General features: G+C 56.3%; 1 long non-coding RNA gene and 2 other non-coding genes across 5 annotated transcripts in view; all 3 read left to right on the top strand.

Annotated features, from left to right (window-relative positions):
- The window catches only part of LOC127040999 (uncharacterized), a 341937-nt gene that overhangs the window by 253992 nt on the left and 63339 nt on the right, over positions 1-24606 (top strand). The window lies entirely within an intron of this gene.
- Positions 18249-18320, top strand: TRNAE-UUC (transfer RNA glutamic acid (anticodon UUC)). Its single transcript has one exon. It is a non-coding gene; the product is annotated as a tRNA-Glu (tRNA).
- TRNAA-UGC (transfer RNA alanine (anticodon UGC)) lies at positions 19583-19654 on the top strand. Its single transcript has one exon. It is a non-coding gene; the product is annotated as a tRNA-Ala (tRNA).

The following is a 24606-nucleotide window of genomic DNA, read 5'->3' on the forward strand; positions in this document are numbered from 1 at the left end:
ACTAGAGTCTTCTTCAGCACCTGGAGAGCCTGCTGGCACAGCTCGGTCCAGACCAGTTTGTCTGGCTTCCCCTTCTTGCACAGCTCAGTGATGGGGGCAGCTATGGCTCAAAAGTGGGGCACAAACCTTCGATAGTACCTCACCATCCCAATAAAGACCTGGACCTGGCTTTTGGTTTGGGGAGCAGGCCAGTCTCTGATCACCTCCACCTTGGCTGGTTCTGGCTTTAGGCAGCCACTCCCCACCCGATGGCCCAGATAAGATACTTCAGACATCCCCACCTTGCACTTCTCAGCCTTTACAGTTAACCCAGCCTCCCGCAGTTGGTCCAGCACTTGTTTAACCTGGGACACATGGTCCTCTCACGTCCGGCTAAAGACGCAGATGTCGTCAATATACGTCACGGCAAAATGCTTCATCCCCCTCAGTAGTTGATCCACCAGGCGCTGGAAGGTGGCTGGCGCTCCCTTGAGGCCGAAGGGCAGGGTCAGAAACTCGTAGAGCCCCAGAGGGGTGATAAAGGCCGATTTCAGCCTGGTATCTTGCCAGTAGCCCTTTGTAAGATCCTCAGAGGTGAGGTACCGAGCGCCTCCCAGCTTCTCTAGGAGCTCATCAGGCCTGGGCATGGGGTAGGCAACAGATACGATGATGGCATTGAGCTTTCGATAGTCCACACAGAACCAGATCGACCCATCCCTTTTGGGGACCAGCACCACTGGAGAGGCCCAAGGCCTGGAAGACGGCTGGATCACCCCCAAAGCCAGCATGTCCCTGACCTCTCTATCTAGGTCCTGGGCAGTTTTCCCGATGACCCGAGAAGGAGATAATCTTATAGGAGGATGTGACCCGGTCTCCACCCAGTGGACAATCAAATTAGTATGTCTAGGCTGGTTGGAAAACAGCTGTCGGTATAGAGATGCAGCACCCCTGTGATCTCAGCGTGCTGGGCCGGGGTCAGCTGATCAGAGAGGGGAATTGCCTCCAGCGGGGAACCAGCTTTTGTCCCAGGAAATAGATCCATTAAAGCATCATCTCCCTGCTCCTCCCAATGTCCACACACGGCCAACACCACATTCCCCCTGTCATAGTATGGTTTCATCATATTCACATGGTACACCCGGCAGTGGTGCGCCAGTTCGACAGCTCCACCACATAGTTTATCTCATTTAGTTGCTTGATAACCTTGAAGGGCCCTTCCCGGGGTCTTGAAGTTTGTTCTTTCTCATGGGGATGAGAACCATCACCTGATCCCCGGTGGCGAAGGCGCGGGCCTGTGCCGTGCGGTCATATCATACCTTCTGCTTCCTCTGGTCTCGGGCCATATTCTCCCTGGCCAGGCCCATGAGCTCGGCAAGTCTTTCCCGGAAGGTCAGGACATACTCCAACACTGATTCCCCATCGGGAGTGGCCTTTCCCTCCCATTCATCTCTCATCAGGTCCAGGGGCCCCCTTACCTGCCTTCCATATAACAGTTCAAAAGGCGAAAACCCAGTAGATTCCTGGGGTACCTCCCTATACGCAAACAGCCGGTGAGGACTTGTCCCAGTCCTGCGGATGCTGGTTCATAAATGTTTTTAGCATCATCTTCAGCGTCTCGTTGAATCTTTCCACCAGCCCGTTGGACTGGGGGTGATACGCTGAGGCCCGGCTGTGCCGGATCCAACATTTCTCCCACAAGCACCGGAGCAGGGTCGACATGAAGTTGGACCCGTAGTCTGTTAAGACTTCCTTGGGGAACCCGACCCGGCTGAAAATGGTCAGCAGCACAACTGCCACAGTATCTGCTGCGATAGAGGACAAGGCCACCGCCTCGAGGTAGCGAGTGGCGAAATCTACCACCAGAATGAGGGATTTTTCTGCAACTCAGCCTGGAACTCAGCAGCTGAGACAGGGATGGAGACATGCTCTCTCTCTAGCTGGCTTGTTCTGAGGCCGCAGCCTTTCCGAGCCGTGTCCCTGGGCGTTTTCCTTGGGAGGGGATTCTCCCTATTACCTCTTTGGGAGGTCCCAGGATGAGACTCTCTCTGCATCGCTGTGGGCCTGTTCCTTTGGGACTCCTCCCTGCCACCTCCCGACCGGATCTTCACAAACTCATCGGCCAGCCGCCCTGTATGTTGCAGGTCCTCTGGTTTTTGGTCCCTCAACCACAGCCTCAGGTCAGATGGGTACCGCTCATACAGTTGCTCCAGTCCTAGCAATTTAACCAGGTCCCCCTTCATCTGGGCCCCACTGGCCCACTTGCTGGCGTATCCCTCCATGCAGACGGCTAGTAGCAGATATGAGACCTCAGGGGTTTTATACTGACCCCGGAAACTCTCTCGGTACATCTCAGGAGTCAGCCCGAACTCGCGCAGCAGGGCCTGTTTGAATAGTTCGTAGTTCTCTTTCTCAGCATCTCCCAATTGGCGGTACAATGCCATGGCCTTGGGGTCCTGTAAGGGAGTGAGAACCTGGAGCCTGTCCGCAGGATCTACCTGGTGCAGCTTGCAGGCCATCTCAAAGGCAACCAGGAAGTCATCCATGTCCTCCCCCTCCTTACGCTGAGCCAGAATGCACCTACCAAAGCTCCACGCAGTCCTGGGCCCCCCTCACTCCTTGCAGTTGGGGGCCCCGCGGTTCCTCAGCTGAGCCAGTTCTAGCTCATACTGACGCTGTTATTCCTCATATTCCCTCTTTCTCACTTTTTCCTCCTGTTCTCGCTGTCTTTGTCTCTCTTCATGTTCTCTCTGTCGCTCACGATCCTCCAGCTCTCTCAGTTTTAGCTCTCTCTCCCATTCCAGCTGCTTCTGCTCCACGGATGCCGAGCTTCACCGGGACGATCCCCTGCTGGCGGGTGAGCTTTGCCAGGAGGATCCCCTGCTGGCTAGGGGTGTCACGGTGCCCTTGGTATTCGCTGGGCTCCTCCTGACCCTTCCCCTAGGCATAGGAAGGGGGGGTCTCGGGAAGCCCTCAGCCGCCGGCTGACCACTCCCAGTGGGGACAGACACTGGTGTCTGCGCTGCATCTATCAGGCTGCTTCCCTCAGAGACAGTGATCAGTTCATTCAAGTGATCTCCCTCCTCCAGCCGGGCAATCAGCTGGTCTTCTGTGAGCCTCCCTCTGCACAGCCCCCTCTGCTTGCACAGCCCAACCAGGTCACACTTAAGCCGCTTGGCATACATCTTCCTGCTGGCCACTCCCAGGCCGGGGTGCTCACTGCTCCCCACGGTTTCCAGGGAGACCCCCTAGTGCACCAGCCCTTCTTGAGGTCACCACCCATCTGCCAGGGTTGATCCACAGACTCCTCCACCCCTGGGACCGCTCACTGTAATGCCCCGGGGGACCCTGTTACTGCAAAAGTCCTTCTCTCTGGTCACACACTCCCAGGGCTTATTCACCCCTACAATCGTCCCTTAGTTTTACTGCTCCCCAGTCACTTACTGCAGGAAGCGTCGTCCACAGTGTGCAGTAGATCCCGCTGCTGCCACTAGTTGTCACAGAGTGTGTGGGAGTCCGGTCCTGCACCCCTCTTCCTGGGACTCACAGTGACTCTCAGCCAGCCAGTAACACAGAAGGTTTATTGGATAACAGGAACGCAGGTGACAGCAGAGCTTGTAGGCACGACCAGGACCCCTCAATCTGGTCCTTCTGGGGGTTCAGAGTGTTTTGTCCCCAGCTTGGGATTCCCTGAATTCCAACCACCCAGCCATAAAACTGAAACTGCCCAAACCCTCTCTGGTCAGCTCTCTGCCTTTGTCCACCTTCTCGGGCCAAGCTGTTGAACTCCCGTCGCCCCTGCATCGCTCAGGTTACAGGCTCAGGTCCTGTCCCTCACCTAAAGTCACTCCCGGCTCTCCCATCCCCCACACAGACAGTTCATACTCCATCACAAGGGGCACCAGTAGAGCAGGGGGAATCCCAGGGGGCTGCTGGTCGGGAGTGTTGGGCATCAGCAGACCTGTGAGTCTGGAGGTCAGGACTGGGATAGCAGGGGCTGCGGGTCGGGAGTGAGGGGTACCGGTAGCGCAGTGACTGGGGAGCCTAGCAGTGAGCCCAGGGGGCTGCAGGTCGGGAGTGAGGGGCACCAGCAGAGCTGAGAGTCTGGAGTTCAGGACTGGGATAGCAGGGGCTGCGGGTCGGGAGTGAGGGGCACCCCTAGAGCTGGGGCAAACCTAGGGATCTGCAGGTCGTGAGTGAAGGGGACCAGCAGAGCTGTGAGTCTGAAGGTCAGGACTGGGATATCAGGGGCTGCGGGTCTGGAGTGGGGGCACAGGCAGCGCAGTGACTGAGGAGCTCAGCGGAGAGCTCAGGGTGCTGTGGCTCAGGAGTAAGGGGCACTGGTAGAGCTGGAGGGAGCCCAGGGACGGCGGGTCAAGAGTGAGCTGCACCAGCAGAGCTGTGAGTCTGGAGGTTAGGACTGGGATACCAGGGACTGCGGGTAGAGAGTGAGGGGCACCGGCAGCGCAGGGACCAGAGAGCTCAGCGGGGAGCCTAGGGGGCTGCGGGTCGGGAGTAAGGGGCACCGGTAGAGATGGAGGAGGATCAGGGGGCTGCAGGTTGGAAGTGAGGGGCACCGTTAGAATTGGGGCAAGCCCTGGGGGCTGTGGGTCGGGAGTGAGCGGCACAGGCAGCGCACTGACTGTGGAGCTCAGAGAGGAGAACAGGGGGCTGCAGATCGGGAGTGAGGGGCACCGGTAGAGCTGGAGGGAGCCTAGGGGGCTGCGGGTCGGGAGTGAGGGGCAGCAGCAGAGCTGTGAGTCTGAAGGTTCGGACTGGGATACCAGGCACTGTGGGTCTGCAGCTAGAGTCATTTTCAGAGCTGGAGAGAGCCCAGGGGGATGTGAGTATGGAGTGACGGGCACCGGTAGAGCTGGGGGAAGACCAGGGGGCTATGGGTCAAGAGTGAGGGACACCAGCAGAGGTGTGAGTCTGGAAGTCAGGAGTGTGAGAGCAGGGCCTGCGGGTCGATAGTGAGGGGCAACAACAGCGCAGTGACTTGGGAGATCAACGGGGAGCCCAGGGGGCTGTGGGTGGGGAATGAGGGCCACTGGTAGACGTGGAGGAAGCCCAGGGGGATGTGCGTCAGGAGTGAGGGGCAGCGGTAGAGCTGTGAGTCTGGAGGTCAAGACTGGGATAGCAGGGCCTGCGGGTCGGGAGTGAGAGGCACCAGCGGTGCTGTGACTGATGAGCTTAGCTGAGAGCCCAGGGGTCTGCAGGTCGGGAGTGAGGGGCACCAGTAATGCAGTGGGAATCCCAGGGATATGTGGAACGGGAGTGAGGGGCGTGAACAGAGCTGTGAGTCTGGACGTTTGGACTGGGATACCAGGGGCTGTGTGTCGGGAGTGAAGGGCTCCGTTAGAACTGGAGGGAGCTCAGGAGGCTGCAGTTCGGGAGTGAGGGGCTCCGTTAGAGCTGGGGGAAGTCCAGGGGGCTGCGGATCAGGAGTGAGGGGCACCATCAGAGCTGTGAGTCTGGAGGTCAGGGCTGACATTGCAGGGGCTGCGGGTCAGGAGTGAGGGGCACCGGCAGCACAGTGACTGGGGAGCTCAGCAGGGAGCCCAGGGGGCTGCGGGTTGGGAGTGAGGGGCACCGGTAGAGCTGGAGGGACCCCAGGGGGCTGCAGGTCGGGAGTGAGGGGCATCAGTAGATCTGTGGGACCCCCTGGGGGCTGCGGGTCAGGAGTGAGGGGCACCAACACAGCTATGAGTCTGGAGTTCAGGACGAGGATAGCAGGGCCTGAGGGTCGGAAGTGAGCGACACCAACAGAGCTGTGAGTCTCAAGCTCAGGACGGGGATAGCAGAGGCTGCGAGTCGGGAATGAGGGGCACCATCAGCGTAGTGACTGGGGAGCACAGCTGGGAGCCCAGGGGGCTGTGGGTCAGGAGTGAGGGGCACCGATAGAGCTGGGGGAAGCCCAGGGGGCTGCGGGTCGGTAGTGAGGGGCATCAGCAGAGTTGTGAGTCTGGAGATTAGGACTGGAATAGCAGGGGCTGCGGGTCGGGAGTGAGGGTAAGCACTAGAGCTGGGGGGAACCCAGAGGGCTGCGGGTTGGAAGGGAGGGGTACTAGCAGAGTTGTGAGTCTGGAGGTCAGGACTGGGATAGGAGGGGCTGCGGGTCGAGAGTGAGGGGCTCCAGCAGATCTATAAGACCTGATGTCAGGACTGGAACAGCAGGGGCTGTGGGTCGGGAGTGAGGGGCACTGTCAGAGCTTCAGGGAGCCCAGGGGCTGCGGGTCGGGAGTGAGGGGCACCGGTAGACCTGGGGGAAGCCCAGGGGGCTGCGGATCTGGACTGAGGGCCACCAGCAGAACTGATAGTCAGCAGATCAGGACTGGGATAGCAGGGGCTGCGGGTCGAGAGTGAGGGGCTCCCGCAGCGCAGTGACTGGGGAGTATGCGGGTAGCCCAGGAGGCTGCAGGTTGGGAGTGAGCGACACCAGCAGATCTGTGAGTCTGAAGGTCAGTAATGGAATAGCAGAGGCTGTGGGTCAGGCGTGAGGGGCACTGCTAGAGCTGGGGGGAAAATAGGGAGCTGCGGGTCAGGAGTGAGGGGCACGGTCAGAGCTGTGAGTCTGGAGGTCAGGACTGGGATAACAGGGGCTGCGAGTCGGGAGTGAGGGGCACCAGCAGAGCTGGAAGGTGCCCAGGGGCCTGCGGGTGTGGAGTGAGGGGCACCGCTACAGCTGGGGTAAACCCAGGAGGCTGTGGGTCGGGAGTGAGGGTGACCAGCAGAGCTGTGAGTCTGGAGGTCACGATTGGGATACCAGGTGCTGCGGGTCGGGAGTGAGGGGCACCGGCAGAGCTATGACTCTGGAGGTCAGGACTGGGATAACAGGGGCTGCGAGTCGGGAGTGAGGGGCACCGGCAGAGCTGGAAGGTGCCCAGGGGCCTGCGGGTCTGGAGTGAGGGGCACCGCTACAGCTGGGGTGAACCCAGGAGGCTGTGGGTTGGGAGTGAGGGTCACCAGCAGAGCTGTGAGTCTGGAGGTCACGACTGGGATACCAGGTGCTGCGGGTTGGGAGTGAGGGGCATGGGCAGCGCAGTGACTGAGGAGGTCAGCGGGGAACCCAGAGGGCTGCGTGTCGGGAGTGAGGGTCACCAGCAGAGCTGTGAGTCTGGAGGTCAGGACTGGGATATCATCCAAACTGATGATAAGTGATACCCAGGTGAGCCCGTGGCCAGTACATCCTGCTCCACCCACAGCCTGGCTGGGAGCCAGGACTCCTGGTTCTTATCTCCACTCTGGGAGGGCAGTGCAGTCTAGTGGTTAGAGCAGCGGAGGCTGGGAGCCAGGCATGGGCTGTGATTAGAAGGGGCCTGGGGAGGCACCTGGCCCATGCTCCACTCAGAGGCCCTGATCCCACTTGTCCTCTCCCCCTCAAGGCCCCATCCTCACTCTGCCCTGTTCCAAGTTCCCATCTGCCCACATGGAGCCACGGGGAGAGGGGCAGTGGTGCAAACGTCAGGCAGGCAGGTGGGGGCCTTGGGGTAGGGGGCAAAGGGGCACAAGTGGCAGGACCTTGGCGGAAGAGACGTGAAATGCAGGCGGAGGGGGTCAGGGGAGTGGAACAAAGGGGGCCTGAGGGTGGAATGTGGGCGGGGCTGAAGGGGGAGTGTGGGCAGGGCTTCGGCAGGAGGATGCTGAGTCGGAGCGGGCCTTGGGGCAGGGCCGCAGTCCGGGACCGCCCAGCCCCCCCAAATGGAGGGGTCCCAAGCTGCCCATGGAGCCAGGACTCCTGGGTTCTATTCCTGGCCCTCCCACAGACTCCCAGTCGGAGCTGGCGCAGGCCATATCGCCCTCCCTGGTGCCTCAGTTTCCCCATGTGTGAGACAGGCACCAGTGTGAGTGGATGCAAAGCTGTGGAGAATCTACTTCCTTCTCCTGGTGAGTCCTTGTAGCCCTCAGTAAGCAGCCAACTGCTCCAGACCCTGGATCCCGCATGGGCAGACCTGGGCTGAGGGCTAGATCTGGGCAATGGAAAGAATAAATCCACCCTTATCTGACCCCACCCCGGGATACATGGCAGGGAGGCTGGTGTTGGAGGGGGCAGGGAGTCCTGCAGCCCTCACAGGGGAGAAGGGGGGGCGATTCCCTGGCTTGACTGCCGATGGCGGTGGCAGGGTGGGGGGCACTGGGGGATTGTGGTCTCATCCCAGCAGGGCTGAGCTAAATTGTGGGACCCCTGCCCCCCCCCGGGACAAGGGAGGGGCCTCAGCCTTGCCCGCTCTTCTCTCTTTTACCAGGAACTGCCCAAGCAGCTGGGCCAGCCCAGGCCCCACCTTCCTCAACGCCAGCAGCTTCCAATTCTGGGGAGTGGAGCGGTCGGGGAGTGGGGGCCTCTCAAGCCCACCACGGGGAGCAGGGGCCAGGGCACTAGGGGGCGGGCTGTGATGGGGGGAGGTGGGGTTGGAGGGATGTCAGGGGGTGAAGCTGGGACTCAGCAGGGAATGGGGCAAGCTGCAGGGAGAAAGTGTAGAGAGGGGGATGTGACAGGGGTGGGAGCTGGGTGGCAGGGGACACAGCCGGGGGGAGGACTGGGCAGACGGTAGGGGGGGCTGCTCAGAGGCAGTAGCATGGCGGGGAGGCAGGGCGGGAGCTTGGGGGGAGGGGACACAGCCGGGGGGAGGGACTGGGCAGACTGTTAGGGGGGGCTGCTCAAGGCAGTAGCATGGGGGGGAGGCAGGGCAGTGCTAGGGGGGAGGAGACACAGCCAGGGGGAGGACTGGTCAGACCGTAGGGGGGGCTGCTCACAGGCAGTAGTATGGGGGGGAGGCAGGGTGGGTGCTGGGGGGGAGCGGATACAGCCAGGAGGAGGACTGGGGAGAACGTGGGGGGGCTGCTCAGAGGCAGCAGCATGGTGGGGACAGGGTGGGAGCTTGGGGGGGGACACAGCTGGGGGAGAGACTGGCCAGGCCATAGGAGGGGCTGCTCAGAGGCAGTAGAATGAGGGCGGCAGGGCAGGAGCTGGGGGGAGGGGACACAGCCGGGGGGGAGGACTGGGCAGACAGTAGGGGGGGCTGCTCAGAGGCAGTAGCATGGCGGGGAGGCAGGGCGGGAGCTTGGGGGGAGGGGACACAGCCGGGGGGAGGGACTGGTCAGACCGTAGGGGGGGCTGCTCACAGGCAGTAGTATGGGGGGGAGGCAGGGTGGGTGCTGGGGGGGAGCGGATACAGCCAGGAGGAGGACTGGGGAGACCGTGGGGGGGCTGCTCAGAGGCAGCAGCATGGTGGGGACAGGGTGGGAGCTTGGGGGGGGACACAGCTGGGGGAGAGACTGGCCAGGCCATAGGAGGGGCTGCTCAGAGGCAGTAGAATGAGGGGGGCAGGGCAGGAGCTGGGGGGAGGGGACACAGCCCGGGGGGAGGACTGGGCAGACAGTAGGGGGGGCTGCTCAGAGGCAGTAGCATGGGGGAGGCAGGGCGGGAGCTGGGGGGAAGGACACAGCCGAGGGTAGGATTGGGCAGACCATAGGGGGGGTGCTCAGAGGCAGTAGCGGGTGGGGGGAGGTAGTGCAGGAGCTGCGGGGAGGGGACACAGCCAGGGGGAGGGACTGGGCAGACTGTAGGGGGGGCTACTCAAAGGCAGTAGCATGCGGGAAAGGCAGGGTGGGAGCTGGGGGGCATAAATCTAGGCCTCAGTGAACTAAAGCTCCTCCATGTTGAACTCTACTTGATCTAGAAAGCTAGCAGCTGTGAAATGAAATGTGTAACAGTAAGTTATCAGTTGCAGCACAGCTAAAACCGATCTAAAGCAGTGGTGATAAGGCCTGTGCACCATTAGCAGAAGGACAAGATAACTTACAGAAGGAAAACTTAGTAACGAGCGGCTGTGGCCAAGATTACTTGATGCACCTGTGCTTACATAACTGCTACGGGGGAGGAAGGCGGAGGGGACGGGAAAAAAGAAGAAAGAGAAAAAAAATTATAAAAAGGGTCAAGCCGCTTGTGTAGTGGTGCATGATTTGAGGCGTTCGTCCCCTTGCACCGCTTTGAGATCTCAAATAAATTTTGTTTGTTTCTCCACCCAGGTGTGTGTTCTTTGGGGCTTCACACTCTGGGCACGAAGCAATGTTGCTTGCCTCGGGCACCTTCTGTGTCGGCAACAGAAGGCAGCTCCCTGCCTCCCGCAGGAATGGCTGCTCCCCAGTCCGCTCGCAGAGCCGGGGAGGAAACCCAGCGCCCGGCCCCCGCAGGAATGACGGCTCCCCAGTCGCATCGCGGAGCCGGGCAGTGAAGGCAGAGCCCCGCCGCTGCTGGAACGGCCGATCCCCCGTCCCCTTGCAGGGCTGCGGAGGGAAACTAGTGCCCTGCCCCCGCTGGAACAGCCGCTCCCCCGTCCTCTCACAGGACTGGGGAGGGAAGGCAGCACCCCGCCCCCACTGGAGAGGCTGCTGCCCAGTCCCCACGCAGAGCCAGAGAGAGTCCAGCTCCCAGCTCCCGCAGGAAAGGCCATTCCCCAGTCCCCTTGCAGAGCCGGGAAGGGAACCCAGTGCCCCACCCCCGCTGGAACGGCCGCTTCCCAGTCCTCTTGCAGAGCTAGGGAGGGAAGGCAGCGCTCCGACCCCGGTGGAACGGCCGCTCTCTAGTTCCCTGGCAGAGCTGGGAAGGAAAGGCAGCGACCCAGCCCCCAAGGAACGGCCGATCCCAGTGCCCTCGCAGAGCTGGGGAGGGAACCCCGTGCCCGCCCCCAGTGGAACGGCAGCTCTCTAGTTCCCTGGCAGAGCTGGGGAGCAAAGGCAGCGCCCCACCCTCCAGGAATGGCCGCTCCTCATTTCCCTCGCAGATCCGGGGAGGGAACCCAGCGCCCTGCCCCCGCTGGACCAGCCGCTCCCCAGTACCCTTTCAGAGCTGGGGAGGGAATCCAGCGCCCAGACCCCGCTGGCACGACCACTCCCCAGTCCGCTGGCAGAGATGGGAGGGGAACCGAGTGCCACTCCTCCACTGGAACGGGAGCTCCCCAGTCCATTGGCAGAGCTGGGGAGGGAACCCAGCACCCTGCCCCTGCAGAACTGCCGCTCCCCAGTCCCCTCGCAGAGCTGGGGAGGGAACCCAGCGCCCCACCCCCGCTGGAACGGCCGCTCCCAAGTCCCTTCACAGAGCTGGGGAGGGAACCCAGCACCCTGCCCCTGCAGAACTGCCGCTCCCCAGTCCCCTCGCAGAGCTGGGGAGGGAATCCAGTGCCTCGTCCCCTCTTGAACGGCCGCTGCCCACTCCCTTGGAAGAGCTGGGGAGGGAAGGCAGCGCCCCGCCCCCGCAGGAATGGCCACTCCCCAGTCCCCTCGCAGAGCTGGGGAGGGAAGGCAGCGCCCCGCCCCCGCAGGAATGGCCACTCCCCAGTCCCCTCGCAGAGCTGGAGAGGGAACCCAGCTCTCCACCTCCGCTGGAACGGCCGCTCCCAAGTCCCTTCACAGAGCTGGGGAGGGAAATCAGCGCCCCGCCCCCTCAGGAATGGCTGTTCCCCAGTCCCCTCGAAAAGCTGAGGAGGAAAGGCTGCACCCCACCCCTGCTGGAACGGTTGCTCCCCAGTTCCCTGGCAGAGCTGGGGAGGGAAGGCAGCGACCCGACCCCACAGAAAGGGCCGCTCCCCATTCTCCTAGCAGAGCTGGGGAGGGATGGTAGCGCCCCTCCCCCGCTGGAATAGCCGCTTCCCAGTCCCCTCACAGAGCTGGGAAGGGAACCCAGCGCCCCGTCGCCACTGGGACCTCCGCTCCCCAGTCCCCTTTCAGAAGTGGGGAGGGAAAGCAGCGCTCTGCCCCCACAGGAACGGCCACTCCTCATCCCCCTGGCAGAGCTGGGGAGGGAAGGCAGCGTCCTACCCCTGCTAGCACAGCTGCTCCCCAGTCTCATCGCAGAGCTGGACAAGGAACCCAGCGGCCCACCCCCCAAGGAATGACAGCTGCCCAGTCCCCTCACAGAGCTGGGAGGGGAACCCAGCATCCTGCCCCCGCAGGAACGGCTGCTCCGCAGTCCCCTTGCAGAGCTGGGGAGGGAAATGAGCGCCCTGCCCACGCTGGAATGGCAGCGTCACAGTCCCCTCGCAGAATTGGGGAAAGAACACAGTGCCCCGCCCCCGCAGGAACGGTTGCTCCCCAGTCCCCTTGCATGGGTGGGGAGGGAAAACAGCGCCCCGCCCTCGCTGGAATAGCAGACCCACAGTCCCGTCGCAGAGGTGGGGAGGGCAGTAGCGCTCCGCCCCCCAGGAACGGCCGCTCCTCAGTCCCCTCGCAGAGCTGGCGAAGGAACCTAGCGCCCCGCCCCTGCAAGAACGGCCTCTCCTCTTTCTCCTGGCAGAGCTGGGGAGGGAAACCAGCGCCCCACCCCAGCTGGAACGGCAGCTCCCCAGTCACCTCACAGAGCTGGGAAGGGAAACCAGCGCCCCACCCCGCAGGAGCGGACGTTCCCCAGTCTGCTGGGAGAGCTGGGGAGGGAAGGCAGCGCATTGCCTCGCTGGAACAGCTGCTCCCCATTCCCCTCGCAGAGCTGGGTAGGGAAGACAGCGCGCCGTCCCCGCAGGAACGACTGCTCCCCAGTCCCCTGGCAGAGCTGGGGAGGGAACCCAGCGCCCCGCCATCGCTGGAATGGTTGCTCCCCAGTTTCCTCACAGATCTGGGGAGGGAACAAAGCATCATGCCCCTGCTGGAATGGCAGCCCTACAGTCCACAGGCAGAGCTGGGAAGGTAAGGTAGCGCCCCACCAATGCAGGAACAGCTGCTCCCCAGTCCCCTGCTAGAGCTGGCTAGGGTAGCCAGCACCATGCCCCCACAGGAACGGCCACTCACCATTCCCCTGGTAGAGATGGGGAGGGAAGGCAGCGGCCCGCCCCGCTGTAACGGCCGCTCCCCAGTCCCCTCTCAGAGCAGGGACGGGAAACCAGCGCCCCGCCCCCGCAGGAACGGCCGCACCCCGGTCCCCTGGGAGAGCTGGGTAGGGAAGGCAGAGCACCTCCCGCAGGAATGGCTGCTCCCCATTTCCCTTGCAGAGCTGGGTAGGGAAGGCAGTGCCCTGCCCCCACAGACACGGACGCTCCCCAGTCCCCTGAGAGAGCTGGGTAGGGAAGGCAGTGCACCGCCCCCACAGGAACGGCTGCTCCCCATTCCCCTCGCATAGCTGGGGAGGGATCCCAGCAACCTTCCCCCGCAGGAACGACCTCTCCCCAGTCCCCTCACAGAGCTGGGACAGAACCCAGTGCCCCGTCCCTGCAGGAACGACCGCTCCCCAATACCCTGTCAGAGCTGGGGATGGAAGGCAGCACCCCGCCCCCGCAGGAACTGAAGTACCTCAGTGCCCTCGCAGAGCTGGGGAGGGAAGGCAGCGCTCTACACCCGCTGGAAAGGTCGCTCCCCAGTCCCATCGCAGAGCTGGGAAGGGAACCTAGTGCCCCACACATGCAGGAACGACAGCTGCCCAGTCTCTCTGTCCTAGCATTCTTTCTTAAATTTCAACCTTAGAGTCCAGAAAATGAGATACTAGCATGAATTTCCCTAAGCTTAATTACCAGCTTAGATCTGATAGGCTGCCACCACCCAAAAATATAGTGTTTGGGGCACTCTGACCTCCCCAACCTTCCCTGGGGACCCCAAGAACCCAGATCCCTTGGATTCTTAAAATAAGGAGAAATAAACCATTCCTCCACCTTTCCCCCTCCCAGAACTTCCCTCCCTGGGCTATCCTGAGATACTGATCCAACCTCTTAAATCACTATACAGAGAAGCATCTCCCTTCCCTTCCACAAAGAGGCAAACAGATTCAAGGAAAGCAGAGAGAGATTTTATCTCTCCCTCCTCCCGTCTCCCCCACCCGTCCTGGTGAGTTATTCCAATTCCCTGGGATAAAACAAGGAAAACAAGAAAGAAAAAAAAATCAATCAGGTTCTCTAAAAAGAAATCTTTTAATAAAAAAAAGAAAAAAGTAAAGAATTATCTCTGTAACTTCAAGATGTAAATATTACAGGGTCCTATAGCTTACAGACACCAGAAAGAGACTTTCCCCCCAGTACCAATACAAATCAAAATATTCCCAGCAACTACACATATAAAAGTTAACCAGCCAGATCCACAATTGCAAATAGAGTAAAACAATCAAAAAGCCTAAACCACCTGTTTTACTTACTGTATGAAAAGAAACTTAGAGAGCCTGTAGTAATGTCTGGTCTCTCTCAGACCCTCCGAGAGAAGAACACACAACGGACAAAGAACACACACAAAAACTTCCCTCCACCCAAATGTAAAAGTATCTTGTCTTCTGATTGGTCTTCTGGCCAGGTGTCCAGTTCCCTGCTTGTAACCCTTTACAGGTACTAGAGACATTAACCCTTAACAATCTGTTTATGACACTCTCACAGAGCTGGGGGGTGAACCCAGTGCCCCACCCCGGGGGAACGAGAGGGGGCCAGTCCCCTCACAGAGTTGGGGATGGAAGTCTGCGCCCCTCCCCCGCAGGAATGGCCTCTCCCCAGTCCACTGGAAGAGCTCGGGAGGCAACCCAGTGCCCCACCCCCACAGCAACAGCCGCTCCCCAGTCCCCTGGCAGAGCTGGGGAAGGAAGGCAGCGCCCCTCCCCCGCAGGAACCGCCACTCCCCAGTCCCCTGGCAGAGCTGGGGAGGGAGGGCAAAGCCTCGCCACCGCAGCAATGGCCGATCCCTGGTCTCCTGGCAGAGGCGGGGAGGTAACCCAGTGCCCCGCGCCGACAGGAATGGCCGCTCACCAGCCCCTTGCAGAGCTGGGAGGGGAACCCAGTGCCCCGCCCCCGCTGGAACTGCCGCTCCCCAGTCCCCTGGTAGAGATGGGGAGGGAAGGCAGCTCTGCACGCCCGCAGGAGCAACCGATCTCCAGTCACCTCAAAGAGCCAGGGAGGGAAGGCAGCGCCCTGCCCGCGCAGGAATGGACACTGCCTAGTCCCATCGAAGAGCTGGAGAGGGAGCCCAGCGCCGCGTCCCCACAGGAAACGTCACTCCCCACTCCCCTTGCAGAGCCGGGGAGAGAAAAGCAATGCCCTGCTCCCGCAGTAACGGCCGCTCCCCACTCCCCTTGCAGAGCTGAGGAGGGAACCCAGCGCCCCGCCCACCCAGGAACAGCCGCGCCCAATTCCCCTCGCAGAGCTGGAGAGGGAACCCAGCACCCTGCCCCTCCAGAAATGGCTGCTCACCAGTCTCCTGGCAGAGCTGGGTAGGGAACACAACACCTGGCCCCCACAGGAACGACCACTCCCCAGTCCCCCCGCAGAGCTGGGGATGGAAAGCAGCACCCTGACCCCGCTGGAATGACGGCCCCACAGTCCACTTGCAGAGGTGAGGAGGGAACGTAGCACCCGCCCCTGTAAGAACGGCCTCTCCTGACTCCCCTCGCAGAGCGAGGAGGGAACCCAGTGTCCCGCCCCCAATGGAACGGCCACTCCCCAGTCCCCTCGCAGAGCTGGGGAGGGAAGGCAGCGCCCTGCCCCCGCAAGAACGGCCGCTAGAGAGTCCCTTAGCAGAGCTGAGGAGAGAACACAGTGCCCTGCCCCCGCAGGCACGGCCGCTCCCCCGTCCCCTGGCAGAGTTAATCAACTATTAATAAAAACTAAGGTTGATAAGTCATATTCTTTGTAATATCAGGATGGTGGAATTGTCTAAAGTGCTAGTTATTAGACTCTTTTTTTTCTAATCCCTTGGGTGTTCTGGTCTCTGCATGGAGACGTGGTTTCACATCCCACTCCTGATATTATCATTAATTCTATCCAGAGAAAATGGTCTCACTTCAATCTCCTTTGGAACAACAGAACATCATTTGCTTAGCTTTTCTATTCCAGTAGCTGTGAGAGAAGCTCCAAACCAGGGGGAAACAGGGCCTGTTCTCTCGACCCATCAATTTTTTGTCTTCCTTCATTCCAAGCCATTTTCTCAAATACACCCGTATTTCCCACACTTTTATGAAACTTTAGGGTCATCATTTAATTGCCACACAACTGTACTTATGAAGTGAAGTGAAACACAATATTTTTTGGATATTCTTGCAGAAGAGTTTTGTTTTCTGACCTGGAATTGAACAGGGGCTACCCGAGGGGGACAATGCTGCTCCCTTTTCTTTGCTCATCCAAAAAACATAAGTGTGTGGTGCCCTTTGTTTCCCTGTTCTTCAAACACCTGCCAGGGACGGGCCAAGGGAGACTTCGTCCTGACTCTCAGGGTCCCTCCCTGCCCTACCTTTCTATGTGATTCTGTTGTGTGGGTTTGTGCTGTGTTGTTGTCCCACACTGAGCTGTTTTGCACAGTGTCACTTTGCACTCTGATGCATTTTTTCGTGTTGTATGGTTTTTGCACTGGCTTGTGTTGCGTTGGTTTGAGCTGAGCTCTTTTGCAGTGCGTCATTTTGCCCCATGGGACGTTCATTCGCATGGTGCTGAATTGTCGGGCTTTGCACTCCTACGTGTTGTCACTTTGTGCTGTGGAATGTCAGTTCACGCTGAATTGTTAGATGTTAGATTGGGGGGTTTCCACTTTTGTTGTTGTTTATATTGTATTGCAATGGCATCGAATTATAGAGCTGTACGGCTGCAAGGGCCCTGGAGAGGTCATGAAATCCAGCCCTCTCTGCTGAGGCAGGGTCAAGCAGAGATGATGCATTGGGGGCATGTGGGATCAGGTGCCCACAGCAGTCGGCCCAGGCAGGGAGCAGAAGGAGGGAAACAGAGCCAGAGCAGGTTGTCTGTGGGACCAAGTATATGCAGAGTATCCTTAACAGAGGTTTGTTCAACCTGTTCTTAAAAGCCTCCGAGGACAGAGACTCCACAGACACCCTTGGGAGCCTATTCCAGAGCTTAACTACCCTCAGAGTTAGAAAGCTGTTCCCAACATCTAACGTGAATCTCGCTGGCTGCAGATTAAGTCCATTACTTCTTGTCCTACCATCAGTGGACATGGAGACCAATTGATCATTGTCCTATTTCTAAAGACCAAACTTTTCCCTCTGCAATCATCCGTTAAATGGTTACTATCCTCTCTTCTTGCCTAGGGTACAATGGAAGAGGAGAAAATACTCTTAACATAGGATACAAATGTCAGTTTGTTCTCTCTTCATGTTTTACTGAAGCTCAGAGAGAGGAAGAAACATAACCTGCCAAAGAGAATAGAGAGTTTGTTTCATTTTGATCTGTGACTATTAGCAGAGGAGTGACGCCTAAGGTTTGTTGCGACCACCCACCATCGGGCTTGAATTTATGATGGTGGGATTAAGAGCATCATGCTCTACCAACAGAGCTAACTAGATTTAAAGTCAGTCAACTGCCCAGTTGCAGTGTAGAAGGAGCCTGAGGGTGTTTATTTGTGAGCTGAGGTTCCCTGTCTGACATTTGCCTTCTTTCCTGGTTTGTTATGTCTCCAGCGAGCAAAGCGGAGCTGTCACTAGGCTGGTTAGATGCTGCTTTCTAGACCAGAGAGCTGGGGTTGATTTAGCATGCTGCCGCCATCAGCTGGTCAGAGTAACCAGGGCGAGAGTTCAGAATTTAGGATTCTCCCACCAAAGGGAGGTGCTGTTGGACTCATCTAGTGGGGGAGAGTCTGAAAAAGTTTCTCAGTTCCCAGAGAAGGGGCAGACAAGCTGGTGCCATACACACATTTTCACAGGGAATCAGGCCCCCCCTTGGGAAAAAATTCAAAAGAAGCCCAAACCCAGGAGTGTCAGAGAAGAGAATCACTGTTTGTTTTAAGAGATGGTGAGGGAAACCTGCAGGTCCTTAGATCCCTCCAGCACCTGATAGAACCATTTGTGGGGAAAGTCTGGGGAAGCCAAGGAGGACAAGGAGAGGGAAAAAGGCCGTGTAGCTGTTGTGCAATCACCATGCTCTCAGCAGAAGGGTCCAGGGATCTCTGCTCTCAGAACTCATAAGATGGCAAAGTTCAGAGCCCTATTACATGGAGTCAGACTGTGATCAGCTCACAGCAAGGGGAAGCAACACTCTTTCCTTGGTCTCTATGCCAGAGCTCCTATCATCTGAGTGTCCTTCCTGCAAGAGTCTGCTGCTGAGAGGGTTGCGATGGGGTAAATGAAGGCAGAGGAGGATTGTTCCTCATGGGGTTTTTTTTTGTGTGTTTCTCTGATCCTGCTGGAGGAAGCATGATTCGAGTTTATTTCAGTGGCTTGTGTTGGGCTGAGGTTGTGACCCTGAGTACAGGGTTTCCTGTACTCTCTGTTCTTAATCCCTCAGGGAGTGGACAATGGAGTACTGTTAGAAAGTGGATAGAAAGTAGCCTAAAAAAGTGTAGCATAAGTGAGAAAAAAAAACAACATTGTTAGGTCCCTGGTGGTCTAGTGGTTAGGATTTGGCACTTTCACTGCCAAGGTCTGGGTTCAATTCCCAGTCAGGGAAAAGTGACTTCAACTTTAAAAAAAAAAACTTCAGTCATTCTTCACTTGCAATGTAAATAAATCTGTGGCTGTTTCCTGATTCCCCCATCTTCCCAGTGTCTCCATGGCAGGGATGGCTCCAGGCACTAGGGACGGCCAATGGAATGGGGAGGCTTCTGTGGCTATTGGGTCCTCTCAGTCCCCCATGGAGGGAGAGACTCACTGCCAGAAGTGGCAGAGGTAGAGCTGCCGCTGATTGCAGCTTTTTAATTTTTTTTTCCGCTTATGGTGGCAAAAATGCTGGATCCAGCCCTGCTCCATGGAAGACAATTTGTTAAATCCCAGAGAAGTGGAATTCTATCAGTTCTCAGCCTGAGTCTTTAGGTCTTAATTCTGAGGATATTGTCCCATCATGGGGCCATTTCCCTCCTCTCTTTCATACAGAAGCACAATTTTCCTTGCACAGACACAGCAAGATCTTTCTCTGTCCCTTGTGCAAAGCAGGGGGCCAAATTCCATGGAAACAATGGATGAGTTGGGGCCCTGGGCACATCCAGCCCTGGCTGTGAGATGTTCCCTCCCCTCTTTCTTTATGCTCCTGTTGTTATTTCATGGATTGTCTGGGATGGGGGAAAAGCTGAGTTCACTCCAGGTGAAGGGTAAAAAGGACCCTGAAAGTCTCAGGACCCAAACCCTGCTACCAGAATCACTGAGGTGCTGGGGATTTGAGTAGGAAAGGGATTATGTGAATTGTCAAGGTGAGGAATGAATAACAATCTACAACTAAATCCACCTCATCAACCACTGACACAGGCTAATCCTGCTGCAGCTAGAAGGGAAACTGGGAGTGATTCTTTGCTGTTCAGCCATGGAAACAGTGACCCAATTGTACCACAGTGAATGTGCTGGGGAAAGCTGGACTTCACAGGCAGGTGGAAACACCTAGAACTCTGCACCCAACTTCTGCCACCAGGGTGAGGTGTTGAGCTGCTCACAGCATCCCCCACCATGACCTTACAGCAGGGGATTGCAGCACCCCTGCCACCCAATACAGGAGAGAGGGCTGAGTGTATCTCTGCATCCTGAGTCCAGGGCAGAAATTCTCTCTGCCCCACACACAGAATCTGGCCCTGCTGCAAAGTGACTCCTATAAACAAGTAACCTCCAGGAGAGCAGGCCTGGTCCTCAGAGAGGGGAATGGGCTTCTCATGAAACTTATAGGTCACTGGATGCAGTGAGAACAGGAGGGCTCTGAGTATAACTCATAGCAAACACAGCCCATCGGGAGATGTAGCTTGGTGGTAAAGCACATGCTTTGCATGTATGAGGCCCTGGGTTCAATCCCCAGCATCTCTAGGTTCATTTTTTCACCTTGCTGCTCTGCTCATGACCAGAGGGGATGTGGCCCACCAGTATCCCTGCACCAGTTTCAGTCCTGCTCAGTGAGGGGCAAGTGCCAATTGCATGGAAGGTCTGGGGGGTTTCTGCTCCAAAGTCACCTTGGTACATTTAAGATTCCCTCTCACTGTGCTGCTTGGGACAAGGGTAGATGAGAAGGGCGAATCCTCCAGCACTGGAGGGAAAGGTCCCATCTGCTCAGACTGAGAGGCAAGGAAACAGAGGGGCAGTCAGTGCTCGGAAAGGAGAGAGGTCAGTGATGTACACCCGACAGGGGACACTGTCTTTTTGAGTATCACAGGGGTAGCTGCGTTAACCAGGATTTGTAAAAAGCGAGAGTCCTGTGGCACCTTAGAGACTAACAGATGTAAAGGAGCATAAGCTTTGAGGGGTGAATCCCCACTTCATCGGATGAATGTAGTGGGAATTCTGTGACTGGCTAGCCAACTACAAAAGCAATTTCTCCTCCCTTGGCGTTCTCACCTCAACTGCTAGAAGAGGGCCTTATCCTCCCTGATTGAACTAACCTCCTTATCTCTAGACTGATACTTACCTGCATATTTATACCTGCCCCTGCAAATTTCCACCACGTTCATCCGACGAAGCAGGTATTCACCCACAAAAGCTTATGCTCCAATACGTCTGTTAGTCTATAAGGTGCCACAGGACTTTATGTCTTTTTGAGGTGAGTGCAGCTTGCTTGGGAGATGCTGACGATGGAGAGAAAAAATGCTGGAGTCAATGACAGATGAGACCACAGAAGGGGAAGGGGAATGGCAGCCCCACAGAAGGTCCTGGGTGCTCTGATGCCCCAGTTATTGCACCCTGGCCTGTCGTAGAGAGAGAAAAGACACTGAGGGACCCAGCCCCCCTAACAGTGATCCCATGGACAAGAACCTGGTTGGGAGTGGGGTGAAGGTTCCCTCTGGGCAAAGTGGAGCTGAAATCCCTCAGTGTCCTGGAATTTAAGCAATGGAAGCTTCAAACCCTGCACGGGTCAAATAGAACTCAGGAATAGGTTTGCTGAGTTGGGAAATGAAGATGGAGCACAGCGGGCTGCTGAAGGAGTAACGGCAAGGAAGAAGAGGCAAGCAGCTAGTCCTGCAGATGGAGGGAAGCAGTCAGTGGAGGCAACATCAAGTACGAGCCCTAGGAGGATTGTGAGGTCGAATACAAATCCGGAGGAATCACGGCCAGCTGCTGTGGGGGATAGACCGGAGAATCGCATTGTCACCAGGAAAAGGCAAGTCTACGTGATTGGAGACTCTCTACTGAGAAGAGTAGACAGGCCTGTAACTAGACCGGATCGGGAGAACAGAAGAGTGTGCTGTCTGCCGGGGGCTAAGATACAGGATGTGGACTTGAGCCTGAATACGATCTTAGCGGGAGCGGGAAAAAATCCGTTGATTATCCTTCATGTGGGAACGAACGATACAGCTAGTTACTCACTGGACTGTATCAAGGAGGACTATTTCAGACTGGGGAAGAGGCTTAAAGACATCGAGGCTCAGGTGATCTTCAGTGGGATTCTGCCGGTTCCTAGAGCGGGGCGACGAAGGAGGGACAAGATTATGGCGATCAACAGATGGCTCAGGGAGTGGTGTTATAAGGAGGGCTTTGGGATGTACGGTCACTGGGACGCATTTACGGATAGACAACTGTTTGCTCAGGATGGACTTCATCTCAGCAAGGAGGGAAATAGGATTCTAGGATGGAGGCTCGCCGACCTCATCAAGAGGGCTTTAAACTAGAAAGTTGGGGGAGATGGTTGGGAAATGTTCGGGAGATCTCCACGCCAGAACATAACCTGGAGAGGGAAGTAAACAAAGTGAGCGGGGATACCCTTGCAGCCCCAAGATTTGATCCAAGGAGGAATAGTGGAGTAGAAACCAGAGTAACGGGTGATGCTGGTGGCAGACAGTTTGTGCACGACGGGGGAAAGAATGTCACTGACGCCAAACGCCAAAAATTAAAAGGTTTGTACACTAATGCGAGGAGCCTAGGTAACAAGATGGAGGAACTGGAGTTACTCCTGCAGGAAGTGAAGCCGGATATTATAGGGATTACCGAAACCTGGTGGAATAGTACTCATGACTGGAGCACGGGTATTGAAGGCTATGTGCTGTTCAGAAAAGACAGGAAGAAAGGCAAAGGTGGGGGAGTAGCCTTGTACATCAATGATGAAATTAAATGTAGCGAAATAAGATGCGATGGAATGGATAAGACGGAGTCCGTCTGGGCAAAAATCGCGCTGGGTAAAAAAGCAACTAGAGCTTCCCCTGAGATAGTGCTTGGGGTGTGCTACAGACCGCCGGGATGGGATTGGGATATGGATAGAGACCTCTTTAATGTCTTTAATGAAGTAAACACAAAGGGGAAATGTGTGATTATGGGGGACTTCAACTTCCCGGATATAGACTGGAGGACGAGTACTTGCACGAATAATAGGGGTCAGATTTTTCTGGATGTGATAGCAGATGGATTTCTTCATCAAGTAGTTGAAGCACCTACGAGAGGGGATGCCATTTTAGACTTGGTGTTGGTGAGCAGTGAGGACCCCGTAGAAGAAATGGTGGTAGGGGACAACCTTGGTTCGAGTGATCATGAGCTGATTCAGTTCAAACTAGATGGAAGGATAAACAAATGTAGATCTGCGATTAGAGTTTTTGACTTCTCGAGGGCTAATTTTAAAGAGTTAAGGAAATTAGTTAGGGAAGTGGATTGGACGGAGGAATTAGTGGATTTAAATGTGGAGGAGGCCTGGAATTACTTTAAGTCACAGCTGCGGAGACTGTCGGAAGCCTGCATCCCGAGAAAGGGGAAAAGAACCGTGGGCAGGAGTTGCAGGCCAAACTGGATGAGCAAGCAACTCAGAGAAGGGATTAGACAAAAGCAGAAAGCTTACAGGGAGTGGAAGGAAGGCAGGATCAGTAAAGAAAGCTACCTTGCTGAGGTCAGAACATGTAGGGATAAAGTGAGGAAGGCTAAAAGCCGCATTGAACTGGAACTTGCAAAGGGAATCAAAACCAATATTAAAAGGTTCTACAGCCACATAAATAAGAAGAAAACAAAGAAAGAAGAAGTGGGGCCGCTATACACTGAGGATGGAATGGAGGTTAAGGATAACCTAGGCATGGCCCAACATCTAAACAAGTACTTTGCCTCGGTTTTTAATAAGACTAGTGAGGAACCTTGCGATGATGGAGGGATGATAAACGGGAATGTGGATATGGAAGTGGATATTACTGCAACTGAGGTAGAGGCCGTACTTGAACAGCTCGATGGGTCGAAGTCGGAGGGCCCGGACAATCTCCACCCGAGGATATTAAAGGAACTGGCGCGTGAAATTGCCAGCCCGTTAGCGAGAATTTTTAAGCAATCGATAATCTCGGGTGTTGTGCCATTTGACTGGAGGATTGCTAATGTAGTTCCTATTTTTAAGAAAGGGAAAAAGAGTGATCCGGGTAATTATAGGCCTGTTAGCTTGACGTCTGTAGTATGTAAGGTCTTGGAAAAAATTTTAAGAGAGAAAGTAGTTAAGGACATAGAGGTCAATGGTAATTGGGACGAATTGCAACACGGATTTACTAAAGGTAGATCGTGCCAAACCAATCTGATCTCCTTCTTTGAGAAGGTGACGGATTACTTAGATAAAGGAAATGCGGTAGATATAATTTACCTAGATTTCAGTAAGGCGTTCGACACGGTTCCGCACGGGGAGCTGTTAGTTAAATTGGAAAAGCTGGGAGTGAATATGAAAGTTGTAAGGTGGATAAGGAACTGGTTAAAGGGGAGACTCCAGAGGGTCGTATTGAAAGGTGAACTGTCGGACTGGAAGGAGGTCACCAGTGGAGTCCCTCAAGGATCGGTTTTGGGACCGATCTTATTTAACCTTTTTATTACTGACCTTGGCACAAAGAGCGGGAATGTGCTAATAAAGTTCGCGGATGACACGAAGCTGGGGGGTATTGCTAACACGGAGAAGGACAGGGATACTATTCAAGAAGATCTGAACCACCTTGTAAACTGGAGTAATAGAAATAGGATGAAATACAATAGTGAAAAGTGCAAGGTCATGCATTTAGGAATTAATAATAAGAATTTTGGATATACGTTGGGGGCGCATCAGTTGGAAGCGACGGAGGAAGAGAAGGACCTTGGGGTACTGGTTGATAGCAGGATGACTATGAGTCGCCAATGTGATACGGCTGTTAAAAAAGCAAATGCGATTTTGGGATGCATCAGGCGGGGTATTTCCTGCAAGGATAAGGAGGAGTTAGTACCGTTGTATACGGCGTTGGTGAGACCCCATCTGGAATACTGTGTGCAGTTCTGGTGTCCCATGTTCAAGAAGGATGAATTCAAACTGGAACAGGTTCAGAGACGGGCTACGAGGATGATCCGAGGAATGGAAAAACTGCCTTATGAAAGGAGACTCAAAGAGCTTGGCTTGTTTAGCCTGGCCAAAAGAAGGCTGAGGGGGGATATGCTCGCCCTATATAAATATATCAAGGGGGTTAACGTTAGGGAGGGAGAGGAATTATTTAAGTTTAGTACTAATGTAGCCACGAGGACGAATGGGTATAAACTGGATATTAGGAAGTTTAGACTTGAAATTAGACGAAGGTTTCTGACCATTAGGGGAGTGAAGTTCTGGAATAGCCTTCCGAGGGAAGTAGTAGGGGCAAAAGACTTTCCTGGCTTTAAGACAAAGCTTGATAAGTATATGGAGGGGATGTTATGATAAGATCGTTAATTTGGGCAATTGATCTTGAATTACCACCAGACAGGTCTGCTCAATGGTCTGCGGGGAGATGTTGCATGCGATGGGTACTGAGTTGCTGCGGAGAACTCCTTCTTGGGTGCTGGCTGGTGACTCTTGCCCACATGCTCAGGGTTTAGCTGATCGC

The sequence above is a fragment of the Gopherus flavomarginatus genome, assembly GCF_025201925.1.
Source record: "Gopherus flavomarginatus isolate rGopFla2 chromosome 13 unlocalized genomic scaffold, rGopFla2.mat.asm SUPER_13_unloc_1, whole genome shotgun sequence".
NCBI classification, from domain to species: Eukaryota; Metazoa; Chordata; order Testudines; family Testudinidae; genus Gopherus; species Gopherus flavomarginatus.